This window comes from Bos grunniens, chromosome 8 (genome assembly GCF_055505025.1).
Source record: "Bos grunniens cultivar Pamir isolate PY7600 chromosome 8, Bosgru_T2T1.0, whole genome shotgun sequence".
In the NCBI taxonomy this organism is placed as follows: domain Eukaryota; kingdom Metazoa; phylum Chordata; class Mammalia; order Artiodactyla; family Bovidae; genus Bos; species Bos grunniens.
In genome coordinates, this window is record NC_141172.1 from 102,633,891 (window position 1) to 102,657,763 (window position 23,873).

Genomic DNA, 23,873 nt, shown 5'->3' on the forward strand with positions numbered 1-23,873 from the left:
CTTGACGTACTCCTTTTCCTATTTGGAACCAGTCTGTTGTTCCATGTCCAGTTCTAACTGTTGCTTCCTGACCTGCATACAAATTTCTCAAGAGGAGACATGTTTACCAATATCAATAATCGACCAAGAGGAATCACTACAGATTCTGAAGACATCAAAAGGAGGACATGGAAATACTAAAAACAACTCTATACACATACACTCAAAAATGAAGATGAAGTAGATAATCTTGAAAAACACAAACACAGGGGCTTCCCTCGTGGCTCAGTGGTAAAGAGTCTGCCCGCCAATGCAAGAGACATGGGTTGCATCCCTGGCCCAGGAAGATTCCACAGGCCACACAGCAACTAAGCCGGTGCCCCACAACTACTGAGCCTGTGCTCTAGAGCCCGAGAGCCGCAACTCCTGAGCTCCTGTGCTGCAACTATCGAAGCCTGCACGCCCTAGAGCCTGCATTCTCAACAAGAGAAGCCACCACAATGAGAAGCCTGAGCAACACAACTAGAGTAGTCCCGCTTCCTGCAGCTAGAGAAAAACCTGGGCAGCAACAAACACCCAGCACAGCTATAAACGAAAAAAAATTTTTTAATTTTAAGGACTCAAAATTGCTATAAAAAACAAACAACTCGTCAAGTATTAAATAGATAATTTGAATATTCCTATAACTCATAAGAAATTAATTTGTTATTTAAAAATTCCTCTCGGAGAAATCATCAGACCCAAAGAGTTTCACTGGAGAATCCCATCAAACATATAAAGAAGACTTAACAAGAATTCAACACAATCTCTTTCCAAGAATAGAAAAGAGGGGATTACTTCAAATGCATTTTAGGAAGGTATGATTTTTCCATAGCCTTGAATGGATGTGAGAGTTGGACTGTGAAGAAGGCTGAGTGCCGAAAAATTGATGCTTTTGAACTGTGGTGTTGGAGAAGACTCTTGAGAGTCCCTTGGACTGCAAGGAGATCCAACCAGTCCATTCTAAAGGAGATCAGTCCTGGGTGTTCATTGGAAGGACTGATGCTCAAGCTGAAACTCCAGTGCTTTGGCCACCTCCTTCGAAGAGTTGACTCATTGGAAAAGACTCTGATGCTGGGAGGGATTGGGAGCAGGAGGAGAAGGGGACAACAGAGGATGAGACGTCTTGATGGCATCACCGACTCAATGAACATGAGTTTGAGTGAACGCCAGGAGTTGGTGATGGACAGGGAGGCCTGGCGTGCTGTGATTCATGGGGTCGCAAAGAGTTGGACACGACTGAGTGACTGAACTGAACTGATTACTCTTCTACCAAAACCAGACAAATACTCTACAAAAAGGATATCACAGATCAATATCCCTTATCAATACAGACAAAAAGATCTTAAAATACAACAACAAATAGAATTTAGCAATGTATTGACGAATTATACACCATAACCAAGAGAATTTATTTCAGAGATGCAAGGCTGATTCAATAACTAAAGTCAATCAATGTGGCCCATGATGTTAATGGGCTAAAGAACAAAATCACATGATAACATCAAGTGATGCAAATAAAGTATTTGGCAAAATTCAACACCTACTCATGATTTAAATTTTCAGAAAATTAGGAATAGAGGGTTATTTGCTCAGGTTGATAAAGTGGATCTACAAATAAATCTGCTGCTAACATTATGCTCAATGGTGAAAGACTGAATGTTTTTTGCCTAAGACTGGGAAGAAGGGAAGAATGTCTACTATGTCGAACTCAGCTGTATTTATATATATATTAGCAATAAGTGTGTGGAACTGAAATTTTAAATGCAGTACCACTTAAAACTGTTCAAAACAAAATGAAATACTTTGGTGTAAATTTGACAAAACATTCATAACATTTGAAGTCTTGAAAACTGTAACATGCCAATGAAAGGAATCAAAGATCTAAATAAGAGAGACCACATTCATGTTTGGGAAGTCTCAACACAGTAAAGTATTAATTCTCCTCAAATTGATATACAAATTTAATGCAATTTCTATCAAAATATCTGCAAGATTTTTTGTAGATATACACAAGATTTTTAAAAATCTATATGAAAAGGCAAAGAAATTTGAAGAGCTAAAACAATTTTCAAAAAAATAAAGTGGAAGGAATCAATCTGTCTGATTTCAAGACTTACACAGTTGCAGTAATCAAGACCTATATCAGACCGGGGACTTATAATAAGAATATATACAGAATTCTTACAACTCAATTACCAGAAGGAAAACAATTCAATTTTTTAAATGGCAAAGAATGAAGCAGATTATTTCACAAAAGAAGAGATATAAAATGTTAATACACAAACATCATCTGGGAAGTGTAGATCAAAATCTCAATGAGGTACCTCTATATAGTCACTTTAGTGGCCCAAATTAAAAATTAGTCAGAATGTAGAAACACTGGAACGCCTATGTTGCCAGTGAGAATGTAAAAATGTATAGCCACTATGGAAAAAGTTTTAGCAGTGTCTTTCAAAGTTAAATATGCACTTCGAATGCAACCTGGAGAAATAAAACCATGTGTGACATGAAGACTTGTACGTAAGTATTTAAAGCAACTTTGATCATAGTAACCCCAACTGAAAAAAATACAAATGCCCATCAATTGATGAGTGCATAAAGAAACTGTGGATATCCACCCACACTGTGAAGCCCAATGACAAAGGGGAATTCACTAGTGACTCTAGCAACTACACGGATGACTGTAAAAATTTTATGCCAACCAAAGAAATCAGATGCAAAGAGTACAGTCTTGTATTAGTCTCTTTAGATGAAGTTCCAAAGAGGTAAATTTAATCTATACTGACAGAAAACAGAAGACTTGCTACCCGGGACCAATGTTGAGGGGACAGGAAAGAAATTGGATTGGAAAGGTCACAAAGAAACTTTCTGGCATGATGGAAATGTTCTCTATTTTGACTGCAGGGTGGGTCACACTAAGCAAACCTAAGCTTAAAATTTGTATATTTTAATGTATCTATTTTATACACAAATTTTTGCTTAAATTGATAAAATTTATTAAAAATAATTCTGTCTTTGATAGATCAATGAAGGAAATAGAGGAACTGAATAATATATTTAATTATGACAAATGAGCACTAGAGAGAGAATATTTTATAAATATATTACTTTCAGATGTTCACAAAAGAGTTTTTAATTTGATGATCTCATAGGTTACCAAGAAAAAAAATTAATCCTACAAGAGTAGGATTTCACTGACACATTTACATGTTGCAAGGCAATAAAATAAAAACTGGATTGCAAAATTATAAATAAACATCACTTGGAAAATTTTAAATGCCCTCATAAATAAAGCTTAAGTCAAAACCAAAATAACATTGCAACTACAGGCTGGAAAATAGTTTTGATAACACTGTGTATGAAACTCCAAGATAATGCTCAGAGGATAAATCATATTCTTTTAACGTTGTTTATTAGGAAATAAAGATTCAAAATAAATGAAATAAACATTTATTTCAAAAAGTAAAAAAAGAAAAATAAACTGGATTTAACTAAAGAAAGAGAAAATAATTGATAAGATTCAAGTTAATGAATTGGAAAATGGGAAAAAAGAGAATTAATAAAATCAAGTTTGGTCATTTAAAATATTATTTCAAAGTTCTGGCAAAACTAATCAAAAAGAGAGGAAGAGATAGACAGAAAAGTTAAATTAACATTATTTGAATGATGGTAAAGAATATGGCAAAGCGAGGATGTCTAAAAATTCTTTCCTCCCTAAAAGCTATGAGGAAATTAGCAAAAGTGGTCAGAATCAATTTTTTAGAATTCCAGAAATTAACTAAAGGCTTGTAGCAATGTTTGGAGTGTTTGTTCAAGAAAAATAGCTGAATCTCAGGAGGAACAGAAGACTTGGTGGTGTTTTAATTGCTTTAATCTAACCTTCCATTCTTCAGTTTGGCAGTTGTCTTGAAAACAGCCTCCGTTTGTGGTGAAAATCAGCAGCCTGGCAGCTTCTAGAGGGAGCGGAACAGGACCATAGCTCCTTCAAAGCCTCATCCCCCACCAGTTTTCATTATTTGATCTAACTGGTTAGTCCCAGGAAAACAGCATGTTCAAGGCTATCTCTATTTGACCTGATTCAGTATTTGCCCACTGCAAAAAAACCTTTTCCCTAGAAACATTTGTCAAAAACAATTATAGTCAATTGTTTAACTTTCTGGCTTCCTAAAGTGGTTAGACCAAACAACAGATAAATCAAAACAAAATAAATTTAATAGGAGAATCTAGGGGATGGTATGTGCATTTGGGGTTTGAAAAACTCTGACATTACATTAAAATTCAGCTGCTTTTTTTTTTTTTGCAGAAATTCACAAGCTTATCCTAAAATTCACATAGAAATGAAAGGAACTGAGAGTGGCCAAAACTACCTTGAAAAAAAAAAGTTGGAGGACTCATGCTTCCCAATTTCAAAACTTAATACAAAGCTACAATAATCAAAGGCAATATGGTATTGGCATAAGAAGGGACATATAGATCAATGGTATAGAATTGAGAGATCCGAAATAAACTATGGTATTCTATGATCAATTGATTTCCAATATGGTGCCAACAAATTTCAATGGGGAAAGAATAGTCTTTTTAATAAATGTTACAGGGATAACTGGTCATCCATACGCATAAGAATGAAACTGGACTCCAACTTCACACCATACACAAAAATTAACTCTAAATGGATCAAAAAAAAATACAATGGCTAAAATTATAAAACCCTTAGAAAAGATAAATGTAAAATTTTATGATTTTTGATTAAGCAATATTTTCTTAGATAAAGCATCTACAGCTAAGCAACCAATGGGGAAAATAACAGATAAATTAGAGTTCATCAGAATTTAAAACTTTTATGCTTCAAAATAGATGATCTAGAAATGAAAAAGACAACCCACAGAATGAGAGAAAAATTTGCAAAATATGTGATAATTGTATATCCGATAACTGTTGTATATCCAGACTATATGAAAAACTTCTACAATTCAAAAATAAAAAGACAAATAAACCAATTTAAATTAACCTAAAAGGTAAAGGCTGTGAATAGGCGTTTCTCCAAAGAAGAGAAATACAAATAAAAACCACACTAAGATTCTGTTCTACACTTATCAGAACGGCCACAATTTAAAAGATAGACATGAACTTCCCTGGTGGCCCGGGGTGAAGACTCTATGCTTCCACTGCAGAAGCTGCAGGTTCAATCCGTGGTCAGGGATACATATATTCTAGGTATATACTCTAGAGAATTGGAAGTAAATGTTCACACAAAAAACTTGTGCATTTATGTTCAGCCTTATTCATAATATTCAACATTCGTAATATCTAGAAAGTGGAAACAACCCAGAGGGCCAAAAAAGGTGAGTGGATAGGGGAAAAATGTGATATATCCACACAGTGGAGTATTATTCAGCCATGAACAAGAATGATATACTGTTACTTTCTACACTGTGGATGAATCTGGAAAATATTATATGCTAAATGAAAGAAGCCAGACAAGAAAGATCAGATCCCATTTATATGAAATGTCGGATTAGGCAAATCCATAGAGATAGAAAGTATATTTAGTGGTTGCCAGGAGCTGAGAGGGAGGGAACAATGGGGAATGACAGCTTAATGAATGCCAGTTTTCTTCTTGGAGGGATGAAAACATTCTGGAATTAGTGCTGATGCTTGTAAAACTTATGAACGTATTAAAAACCAGTAAATTTTATAATTGTGAATTATATCTCAATAAAAATGTATAGTATTTGATATGGCATATCAGTTTTAACCAAAGATCTAGAGGGGAAAATATTATTTGTAAGTGGGTATTACACAGAAATTACAAAAATCCTATGCTCTAAAACTGGAAATTTTAATGAAGTTATTTTATAAGAATATATCTTCCCCAAATGGACTAAAAAAAAAAGAAAGAAAATGTGCATAGACTTAAAACCATAACTGAATTTGAGATGGTTGTCAAAGAACTGTACCAAAAAGGCATTAAATCTGCATTTTGTCATCAGTAGATCTTTCAGACTCAAGTCTCATAACACTTATACACATACATAGAAAAAAAAATAATAACCAGTCATGCTTTGGGTTATGGATATAAAGTTTCTTTTAAAAAAAATAAAAGAGTGATTGGATCCAGATGTACATTCAAAAAATAATACACAAGCACCAAATAGGACTCATTATCAGAATGAAAGGTCAAGTCAATATTAAAAATCCACTATTATAACCAATCATATTAATGTCAAAGATAGAAAACCATATTAAGTTTTTTACATACCAAAGATAATACTTAAGCAACTTGAATTTTTAAAGCCTACATCAAATCAAATGTCAGCATGATGTTTAATGGTAAGGCAGTAGAAACACTCTAATTAAAATCCAAAGAAGAAAAGGCATTAACCATCAATGTTACTTAACTTCACTATAAAGTGACTGCCTAGGCAACTAGATGATAAACTGTAACAAAATCATGGGTGATATTCAAAATATTTAACAAGGAATTTAGTAACATAACACATATATTCATTAAAAATATTTAAATGTAGTCCTTTTTATTCTCCAAGGAAACTAAGATATATTCATAAAATTGCTCTCCAGTTAAAAGAGATTATAGTTAAAATTCTTCATCAAATCATTCTAAGAATTTCCAAATCATTTGCTGGTTTTTAGAAACTGTTGGTGTAACTTTTTAAAATATAGCTTTCCTAATTATATGATGATCTCTCCAAACTATAATCTGACACACGAATCACACTAAAATCCTTCAGCAATTTAACATTAATTTAGGACTGTGGTGTTGAAGAAGACTCTTGAGAGTCCGTTGGACTGCAAGAAGATCCAGCCAGTCCATTCTAAAGGAGATCAGCCCTGGCTGTTCTTTGGAAGGACTGATGCTCAAGCTGAAACTCCAGTACTTTGGCCACCTCATGCGAAGAGTTGACTCATTGGAAAAGACCCTGATGCTGGGAGGGATTGGGGGCAGGAGGAGAAGGAGACGACAGAGGATGAGATGGCTGGATGGCATCACCGACTCGATGGACGTGAGTTGAGTGAACTCCGGGAGATGGTGATGGACAGGGAGGCCTGGCGTGCTGCGATTCATGGGGTCGCAAGGAGTCGAACACAACTGAGCGACCGAACTAAACTAAACTGACTGACTGTCACAAAGCCTTTGACTTGTGGATCACAATAAACTGGAAAATTCTGAAAGAGATGGGAATACCAGACCACCTGACCTGCCTCTTGAGAAACCTGTATGCAGGTCAGGAAACAACGGTGAGTACTGGACATGGAACAACAGACTGGTTCCAAATGGGAAAAGGATTACGTCAAAGGTGTTTATTGTCGCCCTGCTTATTTAACTTCTATGCAGAGTACATCATGAGAAACGCTGGGCTGGAAGAAGCACAAGCCGGAATCAAGATTGATGGACAAGGAGGCCTGGAGTGTAGTTCATGGGGTCGCAAAGAGTCGGACATGACTGAGCAACTGAACTGAGTGAGTGACGGGAAATGCATCTCTTAAGGTCCAAAATATTGTTCATAGTGCTGACTCATCTCTCAGCTTCTGCTGAGCTTCTTGCAATTAACCTGCAATTTTTATATCCCTTGAAATATTTGGATTTTTATATATTTAATTTTTATTATCAAAATTGTTTACTTATTATAATATTGTATTTAATCACAATAATCATTTATTTATGTTCATTTACTTTCAATCCATGGCTTTTCATAAATACTATTGTGTTTATAAACATAACTTAATAAATGAAAGGCCATGTTTTATTAAAGAAAGATAAAATAAAAATAAAAATTACTATTTGTTTCCCCTTTAGTCATTAAACAACAAATATATTCCTGATAATCTATCATTTAATATATTTTTCTCTGAATAAAAATTTTATCTTATTTGAAAGGGTATACTTTTAAAATTTCTGGAAAATCTCCATTTTCTTCTGGTTTTATATGCTCAAACATTTTTAATTTGGGGGCACTAATTGTACTCTATACTCAGTGAAGCTTTCTATTAAGCTAAATACATTATTGATGTCTTAATAAATTAGCTTAATGTAAAATGTCCTGTTTAAAATGGTTAATTTTTAAATTATTTGCTTCTATTACATAATTTTTGCTCAAATGATAAATCTGACATAATTTTTAAACTGCTTTTGTACTTACAGCATCATAGCCCAAGCATTCTACTTTTTATTGTCTCAATTGCCACATTTTCAGTTATAAATTTTTCCTGATGTTATTTGATGATAAATTAAGAAAATGTTTATAATTACTTACTTGCTTTATGCATTTTATTGCATCATCTGGGGTAATTAAATTCAGTGACTTGGACAGTGCCAAACTGAAACATCCAAAAATTTTCCTAAATTTTGGCTGAAACTGCAGACACTCCCTAACTATTCACCGGCAGTGTTTGTGTAAAATCCAATAAGATTTTCATGGAAATGGTTCCATTGAAACCATTTTTCTCATTGTCAACAATAAATTTTGATAAATTATTTCAGATGTTGTTACTTTCTGCTTCATGAGATCAACAAAACCATTAAATTATCTCCAAAGTCTTGAATTTCACATTTTAAGTAAATTATTAAAACTATTTTATATGAAATAATTGAGGTTACATCAATAATAATTGAAATTTTACTGCTTTGATTTATATATTTTCCAAAAAGTTATTTTCTCATATCAGTAGATAAATATTTGGCAACAAGCAAGTCCATAAATTTAGATTGCTACAATAAGCCCATGTAAGCAATACTAATATTGCTCTTTTTCTGAAGAACAAACTTAAAAAAAAAAAGTATTTTATATTTGATAATGGAAAGACTGATGCTGAAACTGAAGCTCCAATACTTTGGCCACCTGATGTGAAGAGCTGACTCCTTGGAAAAGACCCTGGTGCTGGGAAAGGTTGAGGGCAGAAGGAGAAGGAGGCAACAGAGGATGAGACGGTTGGACGCCAACACTGACTCAACGGCCCTGAGTTGAGCGAACTCTGGGAGATAGTGAAGGACAGACAAACCCATGCGGTCCATGATGTCCCAGACAGCTGGACACGACTGAGCAACTGAACAGCAACAATTATTTTTAACCATATTAGTGGAATTTCTAGATGTTTTTTGTTTGTTTTTATCAATATTCTGATTATTTTTTTCTGGAAGTTTTTATACTGCTAATGTTTTTACATGAAACCGATTTAAAATGTACGTATAATTTTCCTCATTGATGAGAGAAATTTTTCTTTATTTAAACCATCAGTTTTAACAGAATGTAATTGCCATTTTGATGAAATATGGACCTATGATTAATTGTATACAAATTTTGCACTCTGATTATTTGAGTCACATGTACACACTGACTATAAAAAGTCACTCATTATTTTTACTGAAATAACTGGGTTGTTTTCATTTCGCATATACAAGTTATTTATTTTATTTTGCATTGTTTCTACACTGTTTCAAAAGATATCCTGGGTTCTGGTTTGTATATAACGTAAGAAGCTATTCCTGGCAGAGTTCATTATTAAATAGCATTTCTTCTCTGTTCTTCCACAGTCATAAGATTTATGTTTACAATATTTAAAAAGAACATTAAGAAATTTATCCAAACTCTGCTGTATCTTCATTCTGGATTTCATCTTTAATATTTTATTATAAATTCTTAAATTTATAAACATCAGAATATTGCACAATTACTACTCACACAAAGAATTACAGCACATTAACTACAAAACCAAAGCATAAACTAAACTCAGTATTTAGTCCTCAGATGCTCAGTTGTGTCTGTGTCTTCCGCCTGCCAATGCAGGAGACGCAGGAGACATGGGTTCAATTCCTAGGTGGGGAAGATCCCCTGGAGTAGGAAATGGCACCCCTCTCCAGTATTCTTGCCTGGAAAATTCCACAGGCAGAGGAGACTCGCAGGCTACAGTCCATGGGGCTGCAAAAAGTCCGACACAACTGAGCAACTGAGCATGGAATAAGTTGTGAATTTTCCTAAAGCAGTGGTTTTCAATCTTTTGGTCTCATAATCCTTTCACAGTGTGAAGAATTACTTAAGACAGCTCTAGATCTTTTGTTTATGGCAATTACATCTATTGATACTTTTACACTATTAGAATTTATAACTGAAAATTTTTAATCCTTTGTTTTTATTCAGTTAAAAATAGCAATACTAAGCCTATTAAATATTAACATAAATAACATTTTTGTGAAAATTACTTTATTTTCCAAAATGGAAAAAATAGTGAAAAAGCATCATTGTTTTACATTTTTCAAATCTCTTTAATGTCTGGCTTAATAGAATTCAGCTGGACTCTGAAATCTGCTTCTGCATTTAATCTCTTGATATCACACATCCCATAGCCTCAGGAAAACACTTACACTCCTGGGAGAATGAGAGTGAAAAAGGCAAAGATGTCTTGGTATTATTCTTGAAAGTTTTGTGAAGACACCATGAAGTGAGTCTCAGAGGCTCCCCCAGAGGTCAACAACCCACAAGTTGAGAACCACTGTCCTATAGATTGTCCTAAAGTATGCACCATGAAGCCAAGCTGCCTTCTATGAAATGGGCCACGCTGCCTGGAAATGCTGCAAAAGTGCTCGGATGTCATTCTGGTGGGAGGTTCATTTATTGGCAGTTGTTGTCACATGCTACAGCCATTAGCTTGAACTAATGGATTTATATTAGGACCCAAATTATTAACTCATCTCGCTGTATCTTGCTGCTGCACACATGTGGTCAGTTGTGGCCAAATCTTTGCGACCCTACGGACTATAGCCCACCAGGCTCCTCTGTTCATGGGATTTTCCAGACAAGAACACTGGAGTGGGTTGCCATGCCCTTCTTCAGGGGATCTTACCCACTCAGGGCCTGAACCCACGTCTCCTGCATTACAGGCGAATTCTTTACCAATGAGACACCAGGGAAGCCCACCTTATCCCTACTGGTACACTATTTACAAACTCATATGGACATTTTTCAATATTTAAAGACCAGTAAATCACATCGGTAAGTACCACGGAATATCAGCTTTGTTGAGACTATAATATTTTAAATGGAGAGTTATATGAATAATTGTCATTATTTGTCAGTAAGGTATTGACAGAAGAAAGCCAAGAAGATAAAAAAAAATTCAAAGTAATTAGGACACTTAGTAAAAAAAAAATCTATTGCAAAATAAAAATGTATATGCTTATTTATCAACATGTGTATCCAGCTTAACTATATAGCAAGGATATTCAAACTTAATAAAAAAATATGCAGAACATGTATGGAGAAGAAACGACTCAGAATATAAAAGGAAATATAGTATTATCCTAGATGAAAGGATTTGATAATGTAACTCTCCCCAAGTTAATCTATATATTTAATATTATCTCTATCAAAATAATGCTATTATTTTTGAAATTGATAAAATTATTTTAGAGGTTTTCATATAGTATTAAATTTGATAAAAAAAAATAAATATGTAAGAATAACAAAACAAAATCTGGCAAAAAGGGTAGGGCAAAGAATATAGGGTTTGTTTTATTAAATGTTAACATGTGTTAAACATTTGCAGAATGAAAATAATGTGGTTTTAAGACCAAATAAATAGACACCTTAATGAAACAGAATAGAAAGTTCCCAAAAGACCCAAGGTGTATACCAGTTTAATATGTAACAAGTAGAGCATCTCAAATTCAAAGGAAAAAATTATTCTTCAATAAACAGTGGTGCAACTGGCTAGCCACTGTGAAAAAAATAAGTTGAATGCCTAACTCTCATCATGCTGCTGTTGTTGTTTAGTCACTAAGTTGTGTCTGACTCTTGTGACCGCATGGACTGTAGTCTGCCAGGCTCCTTTGTCCGTGGGATTTCCCAGGCAAGAAAACTGGAGTGGGTTGCCATTTTCTTCTCCGGAGGATCTTCCCAACCCAGGGATCAAACCCACATCTCCTGCACTGGCAGGCGGATTCTTTATCAATGAGTCGCCAGGGAAGCCCAAACACCAAAGCAAATCCCAGTAGTATTAAAGATTTAACTATCAGTGAGATATTCATAGAGTAATTAGACAAAAATAAAGAGAAATACAGAATCTTGAAATAGTACCAACTCTTCAAAGCATAAGAAAAAAAAAAGATTTGATCACATAATGCAAAATTGCATAAAAATAATGAAGAATTGATGCTTTTGAACTGTGGTGTTGGAGAAGACTCTTGAGAGTCCCTTGGACTGCAAGGAGATCCAACCAGTCCATCCTAAAGGAGATCAGTCCTGGGTGTTCATTGGAAGGAATGATGCTAAAGCTGAAACTCCAATACTTTGACCACCTGATGCGAAGAGCTGACTCATTGGAAAAGACCCTGATGCTAGGAGGGATTGGGGGCAAGAGGAGAAGGGGACGACAGAGGATGAGACGCCTTGATGGCATCACCAACTCAATGGACATGAGTTTTGGTAAACTCTGGGAGTTGGTGATGGACAGGGAGGCCTGGCCTGCTGCAATTCATGGGGTCACAAAGAGTCGGACACGACTGAGCGACTGAACTGAACTGAATGAATAAAGTAAAAAAAGAAAGAGAAAACAACCAATAATAAAGTTGACCATTCCAACAGAAAAGTAGACAGGAGCATATTTATGAATGAACACAGGTGGTCTAGAAAGCACAAAAAAAGAAGCTCAACTCAGTTGTAATCAAAGAATAAACATAAAAATAGCATATCCATTTTCACCTATCACATTCAGATCAGATCAGATCAGTCGCTCAGTCATGTCCAACTCTTTGTGACCCCATGAATCGCAGCACGCCAGGCCTCCCTGTCCATCACCAACTCCTGGAGTTCACTCAGACTTACGTCCATCGAGTCAGTGATGCCATCCAGCCATCTCATCCTCTGTCGTCCCCTTCTCCTCCTGCCCCCAATCCCTCCCAGCATCAGAGTCTTTTCCAATGAGTCAACTCTTCACATGAGGTGGCCAAAGTACTGGAGTTTCAGCTCTAGCATCATTTCTTCCAAAGAAATCCCAGGGCTGATCTCCTTCAGAATGGACTGGTTGGATCTCCTTGCAGTCCAAGGGACTCTCAAGAGTCTTCTCCAACACCACAGTTCAAAAGCATCAATTCTTCGGCACTCAGCCTTCTTCACAGTCCAACTCTCACATCCATACATGACCACAGGAAAAACCATAGCCTTGACTAGCCTATCACATTAGTCAAGAGTAAAAAGAATCATGCCAACTATTGGTTAGTATATGGAGAAAGGAAAGTGTAAGCTGGAGCAATGGTTTTGGATAAGATGGAGGTAGATTTGCAAGTGTTTGGTTAAGTTGTTAAAATACCCCATAAACTTTGATGCAGCAGTTCCATTTTTAAGGAAATATTCAGGAAGTTTCCTAACAAAGGATTTCCCAGAAGCTCTTCATAATATTGTCTCTATCAGTAAAAATATCAGAAACACCTAACTGGTCAATAATAAGAATTTGCTATATTCATACATTCTCTATAATAATGGTATGGTATATTCATATGATGAACTATTATGCATCCTCTATAGTAACGGTATAGTATAGTCATATGATGAACTATTATGCTATCATTAAATATGTTATAAATACATATTTATTGACTTGGAGACAGGTTCGTGATACAGTTATAAAAAGCACCATCCCAGGAAGCACAAAGACTCTGATTTCACAGTTCTTAAAGGTTATTATTCCCATATCTGTATTATGAAATGTAGAAAGTGTCAGGCTTTGTAGTAATGACACTCATTAGCTTTTGTGGTAAGCTTAAAGATGATTTTACTTTTTTGCTGTTTGGGCTGATGTATAATTTTTTCAACACTAGGCAGGACCTTCACCAGCAATAAGTATTTTTAAATCTTGCTTAGGCTACTACCCAACTAAGTTTGGTCTTTAATACTTCGGATACATACGCTGTGTCAGCTCCACATGTGGGGAAATGGAGGGCGTTGTTCACAAAAGGACTAGATGCAGCTTTTGGAGACTGTGTTATTGGCCAATATTGATGGTATAAATGTACTAGGAGGGGAGATTGCCAAGCCACCTGGGTGCTGGGTGTTAGAGCTCAAGTGTATCCTCCTCAGGCTGGAGGCAGAACACCCTGGCAACCCCAGACTCACAGATAGCTAGGAGTGATCTGTGTGTTGAGTTGCTCCATCTCATGGATCTGTGACTTCTATCCCTTCTACCAGAAGACCAGACATCAGTCCCCTAGAGCATGGGCTCTGCATACCACTCTGGTTGCATTCTCTGTTTTCGTGATGACCAACCACTATTCCTCGTCAGATCCCGCAGAGCTACTGAGAAGGGCAAATATGACCATGCTCAGTTCACCAGTCAAATCTTCCACCCTCACCAAGTGCTTTGCACAGAACACAGCCAAGTGACTTGAGTTCAGTTCAGTTGCTCAGTCATGTTCGACTATTTGTGACCCCATGGACTGCAGCACGCCAGGCTTCCCTGTCCATTACCAACTCCCAGAGTTTACTCAAACTCATGTCCATCGAGTCGGTGATGCCATCCAACCATCTCATTCTCTGTTGTCCCCTTCTCCTCCTGCCCTCAATCTTTCCCAGCATCAGGGTCTTTTCAAATGAGTCAGCTCTTCGCATCAGGTGGCCGAAGTATTGGAGTTTCCGTTTCAACACCAGTCCTTCCAATGAATATTCAGGACTGATCTCCTTTAGGATGGACTGGGTGGATCTCCTTGCAGTCCAAGGGACTCTCAAGAGTCTTCTCCAACACCACAGTTCAAAAGCATCAATTCTTCCGGCACTCAGCTTTCTTTATAGTCCAACTCTTACATCCATACATGACTACTGGAAAAACCATAGCCTTGACTAGATGGACCTTTGTTGGCAAAGTAATGTCTCTATTTTTTAATATGCTGTCTAGGTCGGTCATAACTTTTCTTCCAAAGAGAAAGTGTTTTTTAATTTCATGGCTTCAGTCACCATCTACAGTGATTTTGGAGCGCAAAAAAAAATAAAGTCAGCCACTGTTTTCACTGTTTCCCCATCTATTTGCCGTGAAGTGATGGGACCAGATGCCATGATCTTCGTTTTCTGAATGTTAAGCTTTAAGCCAACTTTTTCACTCTCCTCTTTCACCTTCATTAAGAAGCTCTTTAGTTCTTCTTTGCTTTCTGCCATAAGGGTGGTGTCATCTGCGTATCTGAGGTTATTGATATCTCCCAGCAATCTTGATTCCAGCTTGTGCTTCCTCCAGCCCAGTGTTTCTCATGATGTACTCTGTATGTAAGTTAAATAAGCAGGGTGACAATATACAGCCTTGATGTACTCCTTTTCCGATTTGGAACCAGTCTGTTTTTCCATGTCCAGTTCTAATTGTTGCTTCCTGACCTGCATACAGATTTCTCAAGAGGCAGGTCAGATGGTCTGGTATTCCCGTCTCTTTCAGAATTTTCCACAGTTTGTGGTGATCCACACAGTCAAAGGCTTTGGCATAGTCAGTAAAGCAGAAATAGATATTTATCTGCAACTTTCTTGCTTTTTCAATGATTCAGTGGATGTTGGCAATTTGATCTCTGGTTCCTCTGTCTTTTCTAAAACCAGCTTGAACATCTGGAAGTTCACAGTTCACATACTGCTGAAGCCTGGCTTGGAGAATTTTGAGCATTAGTTTACTAGCGTGTGAGATGAGTGCAATTGTGTGGTAGTTTGAACATTCTTTGGCACTGCCTTTCTTTGGGATTGGAATGAAAACTGACCTTTTCCAGTCCTGTGGCCACTGCTGTGTTTTCCAAATGCTGACATATTGAGTTCGGCACTTTCACAGCATCATCTTTTAGGATTTGAAATAGCTCAACTGGAATTCCATCACCTCCACTAGCTTTGTTCGTAGTGATGCTTCCTAAGGCCCACTTGACTTCACATTCCAGGTTGTCTGGCTCTAGGTGAGTGGTCACACCATGGTGATTATCTGGGTCATGAAGATCTTTTTTGTATATTTCTTCTGTGTATTCTTGCCATCTCTTCTTCATATCTTCTGCTTCTGTTAGGTCCATACCATTTCTGTCCTTTATTGAGCCCATCTTTGCATGAAATGCTCCGTTGGTATCTCTAATTTTCTTGAAGAGATCTAGTCTTTCCCATTCTATTGTTTTCCTCTATTTCTTTCCCTGATCACTGAAGGCTTTCTTATCTCTCCTTGCTATTCTTTGGAACTCTGCATTGGAACTCAGTCAGAGCCAAGTGACTTACCACCCCACATTACTATCTGGTTATGGACTGTGTAGGCATTACAGGTGTCCCTGGCGGCTCATATGGTAAAGAATCTGCCTACAGTGCAAGAGACCCAGGTTCAGTCCCTGTCAGGAAGATCCCCTGGAGAAGGAAATGGCTACCCACTCCCGTATTCTTGCCTGGAGAATTCCCTGGACAGAGGAACCTGGTTAGCTACAGTCCATGGGCTCACAAAGAGTCCCATGACTAAATGACTAAGACTTTCACTTTCAAGTCTTACCTAAATCCAGTAACTCATTGACTACATCTGTATCTTGCATCAGACTCTGGCTTCCACCATCCCAGGAACCCACCTGATTTGTATCTGAGGCCCTGCTGCTGCTGCTGCTGCCAAGTCACTTCAGTCGTGTCCGACTCTGTGTGACCCCATAAACGGCAGCCCACCAGGCTCCCCCGTCCTTGGGATTCTCCAGGCAAGAACACTGGAGTGGGTTGCCATTTCCTTCTCCAATGCATGAAAGTGAAAAGTGAAAGTGAAGTTGCTCAGTCGTGTCTGACTCCTAGCGACCCCATGGGCTACAGCCTACCAGGCTCCTCCATCCATCGGATTTTCCAGGCAAGAGTACTGGAGTGGGGTGCCATTGCCTTCTCCGATCTGAGGCCCTAGCGCTTGGCTAAATGCAGTAACTTGTTACCAATCCTTGGATATTTGGGATAAAATTTTATTTGCCTGCTGTTCCTGAATACCACTTACCAATCAACAAGTGTTCATCCAGGAACATCTCTGTGCCTGATGCATACCTGCCTTTCTGTCTAACTAGTGCCAACCAGCAGCTGGCAAAAACCTTCCTTTTCAGTGACTGGTGAGAAACCAGAATGACTAGAGTCTTGGCACAGGCTGAGAATGAGCTGGCTGCCTTTCTCTTGCTCCTTCTGCCTGGCTCCCTCAACAAGAGAGATGAGCCAAGGCTTTGCAGAGTGTTCCAAGAGCACAGGATTGGGGGATCAAAAACAACTCAAGTGCTTAAGAGCTGTGTGACCTCAGGAAACTAACTTTACCTCTCTGAGCCTGCTTCCTCACCTGCAAGCTTGGGTCTGATAATAATGCATGCCTCACAGAATAGTTTGGAATACAGTATTGCATGAAATAATGTATGTAAAGTTCATAGGCTCCATAAGTGGAGCTTTCCTTGTTGCTGTTGTTTTCCTCATGGTTACGATATATATTCGATGTATCAGCTCTGATGGGCCTGATGGACTTCCTGAGACCCCACCACTACCTTGCATTCCTGTCAACCTGGGTTATGGTGAAACCTGAGAACTCCCATATGACAGACAAGGCTACTGAGGCTGGAGGAGACGTGACTTGCCCAAGATGTACCAGGGAGCCTGTTGCCATGGCCATCAAGATCTAGGTCTTTTTGCCTCCCAGGCTCTTGCCTTCCACCAAACCACATGTTTTCTCTGAGGAAGAGTCGAGCCTTTAAAAAACATTAAGTTCCAAAAAGAAGAGAGGGATTGCCCCCATTCTCTTGCCTTGAGTTTCTCTGGTATAGCCGACTTTGAGCCATTCATGGGTGTGAAGCCAGGTTGCTCTTTTCTGATGTATTTTGCGCTTGCTAACTTCAGCTCAGCCGCTGTGCACTCGCATATCCTGAACAGGCTCACTAAGAAGAGCTGGCAGAGACAGGCTCTCCTCTTCAGGAAAAAAATGCCTCTTGGCTGGAAGCTGCCATTAGCCTCTTGTGGCTTATGAACCATAGCACTGCGTGCTGGGGTGTTGGATGCCAGCACCTGTTCTCAACAAGACCACTCCACCAGTTGGTAAGGATCATTGTTTCCCATCCTCTGAGGTTCCCAATCCAGCATCCTCTATCCCTTGGTGCTGAGATAGAGGATGACGTGATCAGAGTAGTTGGGAGGAAGTCAAACCACATTTCCCTTCTGGAGATGCTCATTGAAAATTGGCGTAATAGTCCCTGAAGAATGCTCAGAAAGGGATCTGAAAACTCACACTGAACTCACTTTTTCCAAATGTATTTGATCACTTTTAAAAGTGCAAGTGTTAGTTGCTCAGTTATGTCCGACTCTTTGTGACCCAGGGACGGTAGCCCACCAGGCTCCTCTGTGCATGGAATTCTCCAGGTAAGAATACTGGAGTGGGTTTCCATTTCCTTTTCCAGGGGATCTTTCTGACCCAGGGATTGAACCCAGGTCTCCCACATTGCAGGCAAATTCTTTACTGTCTGAACCATCAGGGAAGCCCTTAAAAGTGCAAAATAACCGTTAACTTAGTTGGCTTCTTCACTTCTTTCTGGTCTCTGATGAAATGTCTTCTTAGAAAAACTTCCTGGCCCCCTGGCTAAGACAACACCCCCCAACTCTGTAAATTCACCTTGCTTTCTGTTTCTCCATAGCACTTATCATGCGACACACAGTTTGTGTCACGTGATCATTTGTCTCCTTCTTGAGAACGTGAGCTCCATGGTGGAAAATGGTGCCATTTTATGGTTATACTTCCAGTCTCCAGCACATAGCAGGGCTCCATAGATGCTGTTGAACAAATGAACAGCCCTGCAAAAGACTTCAGTGCCCAACCTCTCCGTAAGAAACTTTTCTTGGATGTCAACCAAAAAGTGGTCCAGGATAACTTCTTTAATCTCAGACAGGAATTTCTTAGGCAGTTGGTGTTAACTTTGACTTGGTTGTACAAATTAAAACGAGCTCTGTGAAAACGGAAATTAATACAGTCTGTTAAAATTTAGTAAGAGCAAACGCTGTTGTTAAAATTGAAACAGAAATACAGTCAATTTCTTTCTGTTTCCATTTTAACAACAGCATTTGCTTTTGCTAAATTTTAGCAGACTGTATTATACCTGTGGTGGATTCATGTTGATGTATGGCAAAACCAATACAATATTGTAAAGTAATTAACCTCCAATTAAAATAAATAAATTTGTATTTAAAAAAAAAGAAATGCAGTCAACTTCTTAAAATAGCTCACACCTTCATCAGAAGTCCCACCTGCATATCCCTGACTTTCTCTTCCCATTTATTGAGCTCTTGTGTGCATGCATTTTGGTCATGTCCAACTCTTTGTGACCCCGTGGACTGTAGCCCACCATGCTCCTCTGTTTGTGGAAATCTCCAGGCAAGAATAGAGGAGTGGGTTGCGGTACCCTCCTCCAGGGGATTTTCCCAACCCAGGGATGGAACCCGAGTCTTTCACGTCTCCTGCATTGGTATGTGGATTTGTTAACACTAGCGCCACCTTGGAAACTATTGAGCTTTTATTTGGTGCTAGATACTATGTCAATCACTTACTATGACATCGCTTACCTCATTTAATCCACACAGTCACTTTGTGAGGAAGAGATTATTGTGTCCATTTTGCAGATGAGGAACTAGGCCCAAAGGTTATTTGGGGAACAGGCCCAAAGGAAGAGGATGAATTTGTAGATCAATTAGGGGAGAATTGCCATGCTGACAGAATTGAGATTTCTAATCCATGAACATGGAATGTCTCAATTTATTTAGCTCTTCTTGAATTTCATCAATGATTTGTAGTCTTTCATTTACACATCTAACACTTCTTTCGTTAAATTCATTACTAGGTATTTTATTCGTTTGCATTTTATTGTAAATGAAACCACGTAATTGAATGGTTTAAGTATTTGGAAATATAATTAATTTTCATATATTGAACTTGTATTCTGTATTCTCAACTTGTTTCTTACTTGTAGTGGGGTTCTTTTGTGGAGTTCTGAGAATTCCTGGGATTCATGTCACCTGTAAATAAAGGTAACTTTACTTTTCCTTCCTAATTTCTATGTCTGATATAGGCATTTAAAGTTATACATTTCCCTCTTTTGTGTAGTTACATCCTATGAATTTTGATATATTATTCCTTCATTTTCAATTAGTTAAAATCCTTTTTAATTTCCCTTGTGATTTCTGGTTTAACCAATTTGTTGTTTAGAAGTGTGTCATTTAATTTCCAACTATATGTTAATTTTCCAAATTTCCCTGTATTGTTGATTTCTAATGTAACTCCAATGTAATTAGAGAGCATACTTTCTATGATTTCAATCCTTTTAAGTTGACTGAGACTTTTTTTAATGGCCCAGCTTATGGTCTGTCTTGGAAAATGTTTCACGTGTGCTTGAAAAGCAGGCAAATTATACTGTTGTTGGTGGACTGCTCTCTAGATGTTAGTAACATCAAGTTAGATGATGTTCTTGTTGTTGTTGTGTTGTTAGTCTCTCAGTCACGTCCAACCCTTTGCAACTCCATGGACTGCAGTCTGCCAGACTCCTCTGTCCATGGTTCTCCAGGCAAGAATGCTGGAGTGGGTTGCCATTTCCTTCTCCAGGAGATCTTCCCGACACAGAGATGGAACCTGTGTCTCTTTCGTCTCTTGCATTGGCAGGCAGGTTCTTTACCACTATGCCCGAGGAAGTCCTATTGTTTTGGTTACCCTGTAGACCCAAGGTCTCTTATTTTAACTCATGACATATTTATCATTTCTGATGGCTTTTATTTCTTCCAATAGATTCAAATTGCCATCTGGTGTCAATTCTTTTGAGCCCAAGGGACTTCTTGTAATATCTGGTAATGTTGGTCTGATAAGCATGAATGCATGAATTCTCTCAGTCTTTTTCTTAAAAAGAAAAAGCTGAGTACATCTTTATTTAGCTTACATTCTTGAAGGAGTTTTGTTTAATATGGAATTCTTAGTTGACAGATTTTTCCCCAGTACTTTCAGTATGTCCTTCTAGGTCTCCATTATTTTACATGAAAAGTAAAGGTATTGATGCTTTCTATACATGATGAATGGAGAAGGCAATGGCACCCCACTCCAGTACTCTTGCCTAGAAAATCCCATGGATGGAGGAGCCTGGTAGGCTGTAGTCCATGGGGTCGCTAAGAGTCCAACACAACTGAGTGTGAATTTCACTTTCATGCATTGGAGAAGGAAATGGCAACCCACTCCAGTGTTCTTGCCTGGAGAATCCCAGGGATGGGGGAGCCTAGTGGGCTGCCGTCTATGGGGTCACACAGAGTCGGACATGACTGAGGCGACTTCGCAGCAGCAGCAGCATACATGATGAATCATTTCTCTCTTGTCTTGAAAACAAAAAGATCTTGTTTTCAAGATCTTCTCTTTGTCTTTGTACAGTTCAACTCTGATGTGTCTAGGTATGGATCTTTTTTATATTTAAAGATTATTTATTTCAGGTTCATTGAATCTCTAGAATGTCTAAATTGATGTTTTCCTCAAATAGAGGGTATTTTGCCATTGTTATTTCAATTTTTTTTCCGCTTTCTTTCTCTTCTCATTCTGGCACTACCGTTGCATGTGTGTTAGTATGTCTGATGTTGCACCACAGGCCTCCATTCACTTTTCAGCAATCTTTTTTCTCTCTCTTCTTCAAAATGGATCATTTCTACTGGCCAGTCTTCAAGTTCACTGATCCTTTCTTTGTCCATTTTGAGTCTTCTGTTAAAGCCCTCTTGCTGATTTCTCACTCCAGTTATTATACTTTCAATTTCAGAATTTCCTTTTGGTTCCTTGCAATAATTCTTATCTCTTTATTGAGATTATTTTTTTCATTGTTGCTATACTTTAATGTTTTAAACATTATTTTCTTTAGGTCTCTGACTATATTTAAATAACTGCTACATATTAAAAAGCAAAGACATCACTTTGTCGACAAAGGTCTATATAGTCAAAGTTTTTCCAGTAGTCATGTATGGATGGGAGAGTTGGACCATAAAGAAAGCTAAGCACTGAAGAATTGATGCTTTCAAATAGTGGTGCTAGAGAAGACTCTTGAGAGTCCCTTGTACAGAAAGATCATCAAACCAGTCAATCCTAAAGGAAATCAACCCCAAATATTCATTGGAAGGACTGATCCTGAAGCTGAAGCTTCAATACTTTGGCCACCTGGTGTGAAAAGCTGCCCCACTGGAAAAGACCCTGATGCTGGGAAAGACTGAGAGTAGGAGAAGGGTACAACTGAGGATGAGATAGTTGGATGGCATCACCAAGTCAATGGACATGAGTTTGAACAAGATCTGGGAGACTGAAGGCCAGGGAAGCCTGGCATGCTGCAGTCCATGGGATGGCAAGGAGTTGGACATGACTTAGCGATTGAATGACAACATGAGATCTTTAGGGGTTCCCAGATGGCTCTAGTGGTAAAGAACCTGCCTGCTAATGCAGGGGACACAAAAAGACACAGGTTTGGTCCCTGGGTTGGGGAGATCCCCTGGAGGAGGGCATGGAAACCCATTCCACTACTCTTGCCTGGAGAATCCCATGGACAGAGGAGTCTGACAGGCTACAGTCCATAGAGTCACAAAGAGCTGGACACGGCTGAAGTGACTTCGCACACATCTATGAAGTTTTTATCTGCCAAACCAGATACCTGGAGGCACTCGGAACTGATTCCTTGTTCCCCAAGTGTGGGTCACACTTCTGTTTCTTTGCATGTCTCATACTTTTTGTTGCTGTTGAAACCTGAACATTCTACATAATGTATTTAACAAGTCTGGATTCTGTATTTCCCCTCTGAAGGTTATTATTGTTATTTTTGTTTTGTTTTGTTTAATAATCTGCCTGAGCTAAATCTGTCTCCCTAGTGATATGCAGCTACTGCTGCTATCTCTGCCCAGGTTTTTGGTTTTTGTTGTTTCTTTCTAAGCCTGGCTTCCTAAGGGCCATCCTGTATCTGTGTAGCTTAGTAGTCAGTCAATGATTGAACAGAGGCTGTGCTAAAATACTCAAGCTAGTCAAGGTTCTGTCTTCTGTTGAAATCTATGTGTGGGTAAAGGAGCACATTCAAAGCCAGGTCATTTTACTTTCTGTGGACCCCTTTTGGTCTCTTAAACACATGTGTGTAGCCTCAGGGTCAGTCAGGATTGTGTGATTAGCTTGTGCCCTCAGCTGCTCATAGGTGCGGGCTCAGCCAGGAATACGCTTGGCCTAACCATGACTATAATCTCACACTACTGGAGCCATTGGCCCTCTCTGCTCACTTACCACCAAAATAATCACTTTCACCAGTGTTGCTGGACTAACTACCCAAATTGAGTACGTCCTCTTTGATTTCAGCAATGCTGCTGCCTAGACTCACTGCACAGCATCTCCTGGTAGAATCTCTGCGCCAACTAACTAGGAGGACGCTGAGAGTTAGGAGCAGCTGCAGGCAGGAAGACCATACTGCCACGCTTCTCATCCAAAGTTCAGTATTTTTTCAACATAAATGCTTCTCAGACTGGTGTAGGTCTTTAGCTGGTTTCTATAGGATTGAAAAGGTTGTTTTCATCAATTGAAAAGGTTGTTTTTGTCTGTCTTTATGGTTTCTCTGTGGGAGAATACTTGCTAATCTCTTACTTGGCCATTTCAAAGCCTAAAAGATGATGCTGTTAAAGGGGTGCACTCAATATGCCAGCAAATTTGGAAAACTCAGCAGTGGCCACAGGACTGGAAAAGGTCAGTTTTCATTCCAATCCTAAAGAAGGCCAATGCCAAAGAATGTTCAAACTACCACACAATTGTACTCATCTCACACAAAGTAATGCTGAAAATTCTCCAAGCTAGGCTTCAATAGTACATAAACTGAGAACTTCCAGATGTTC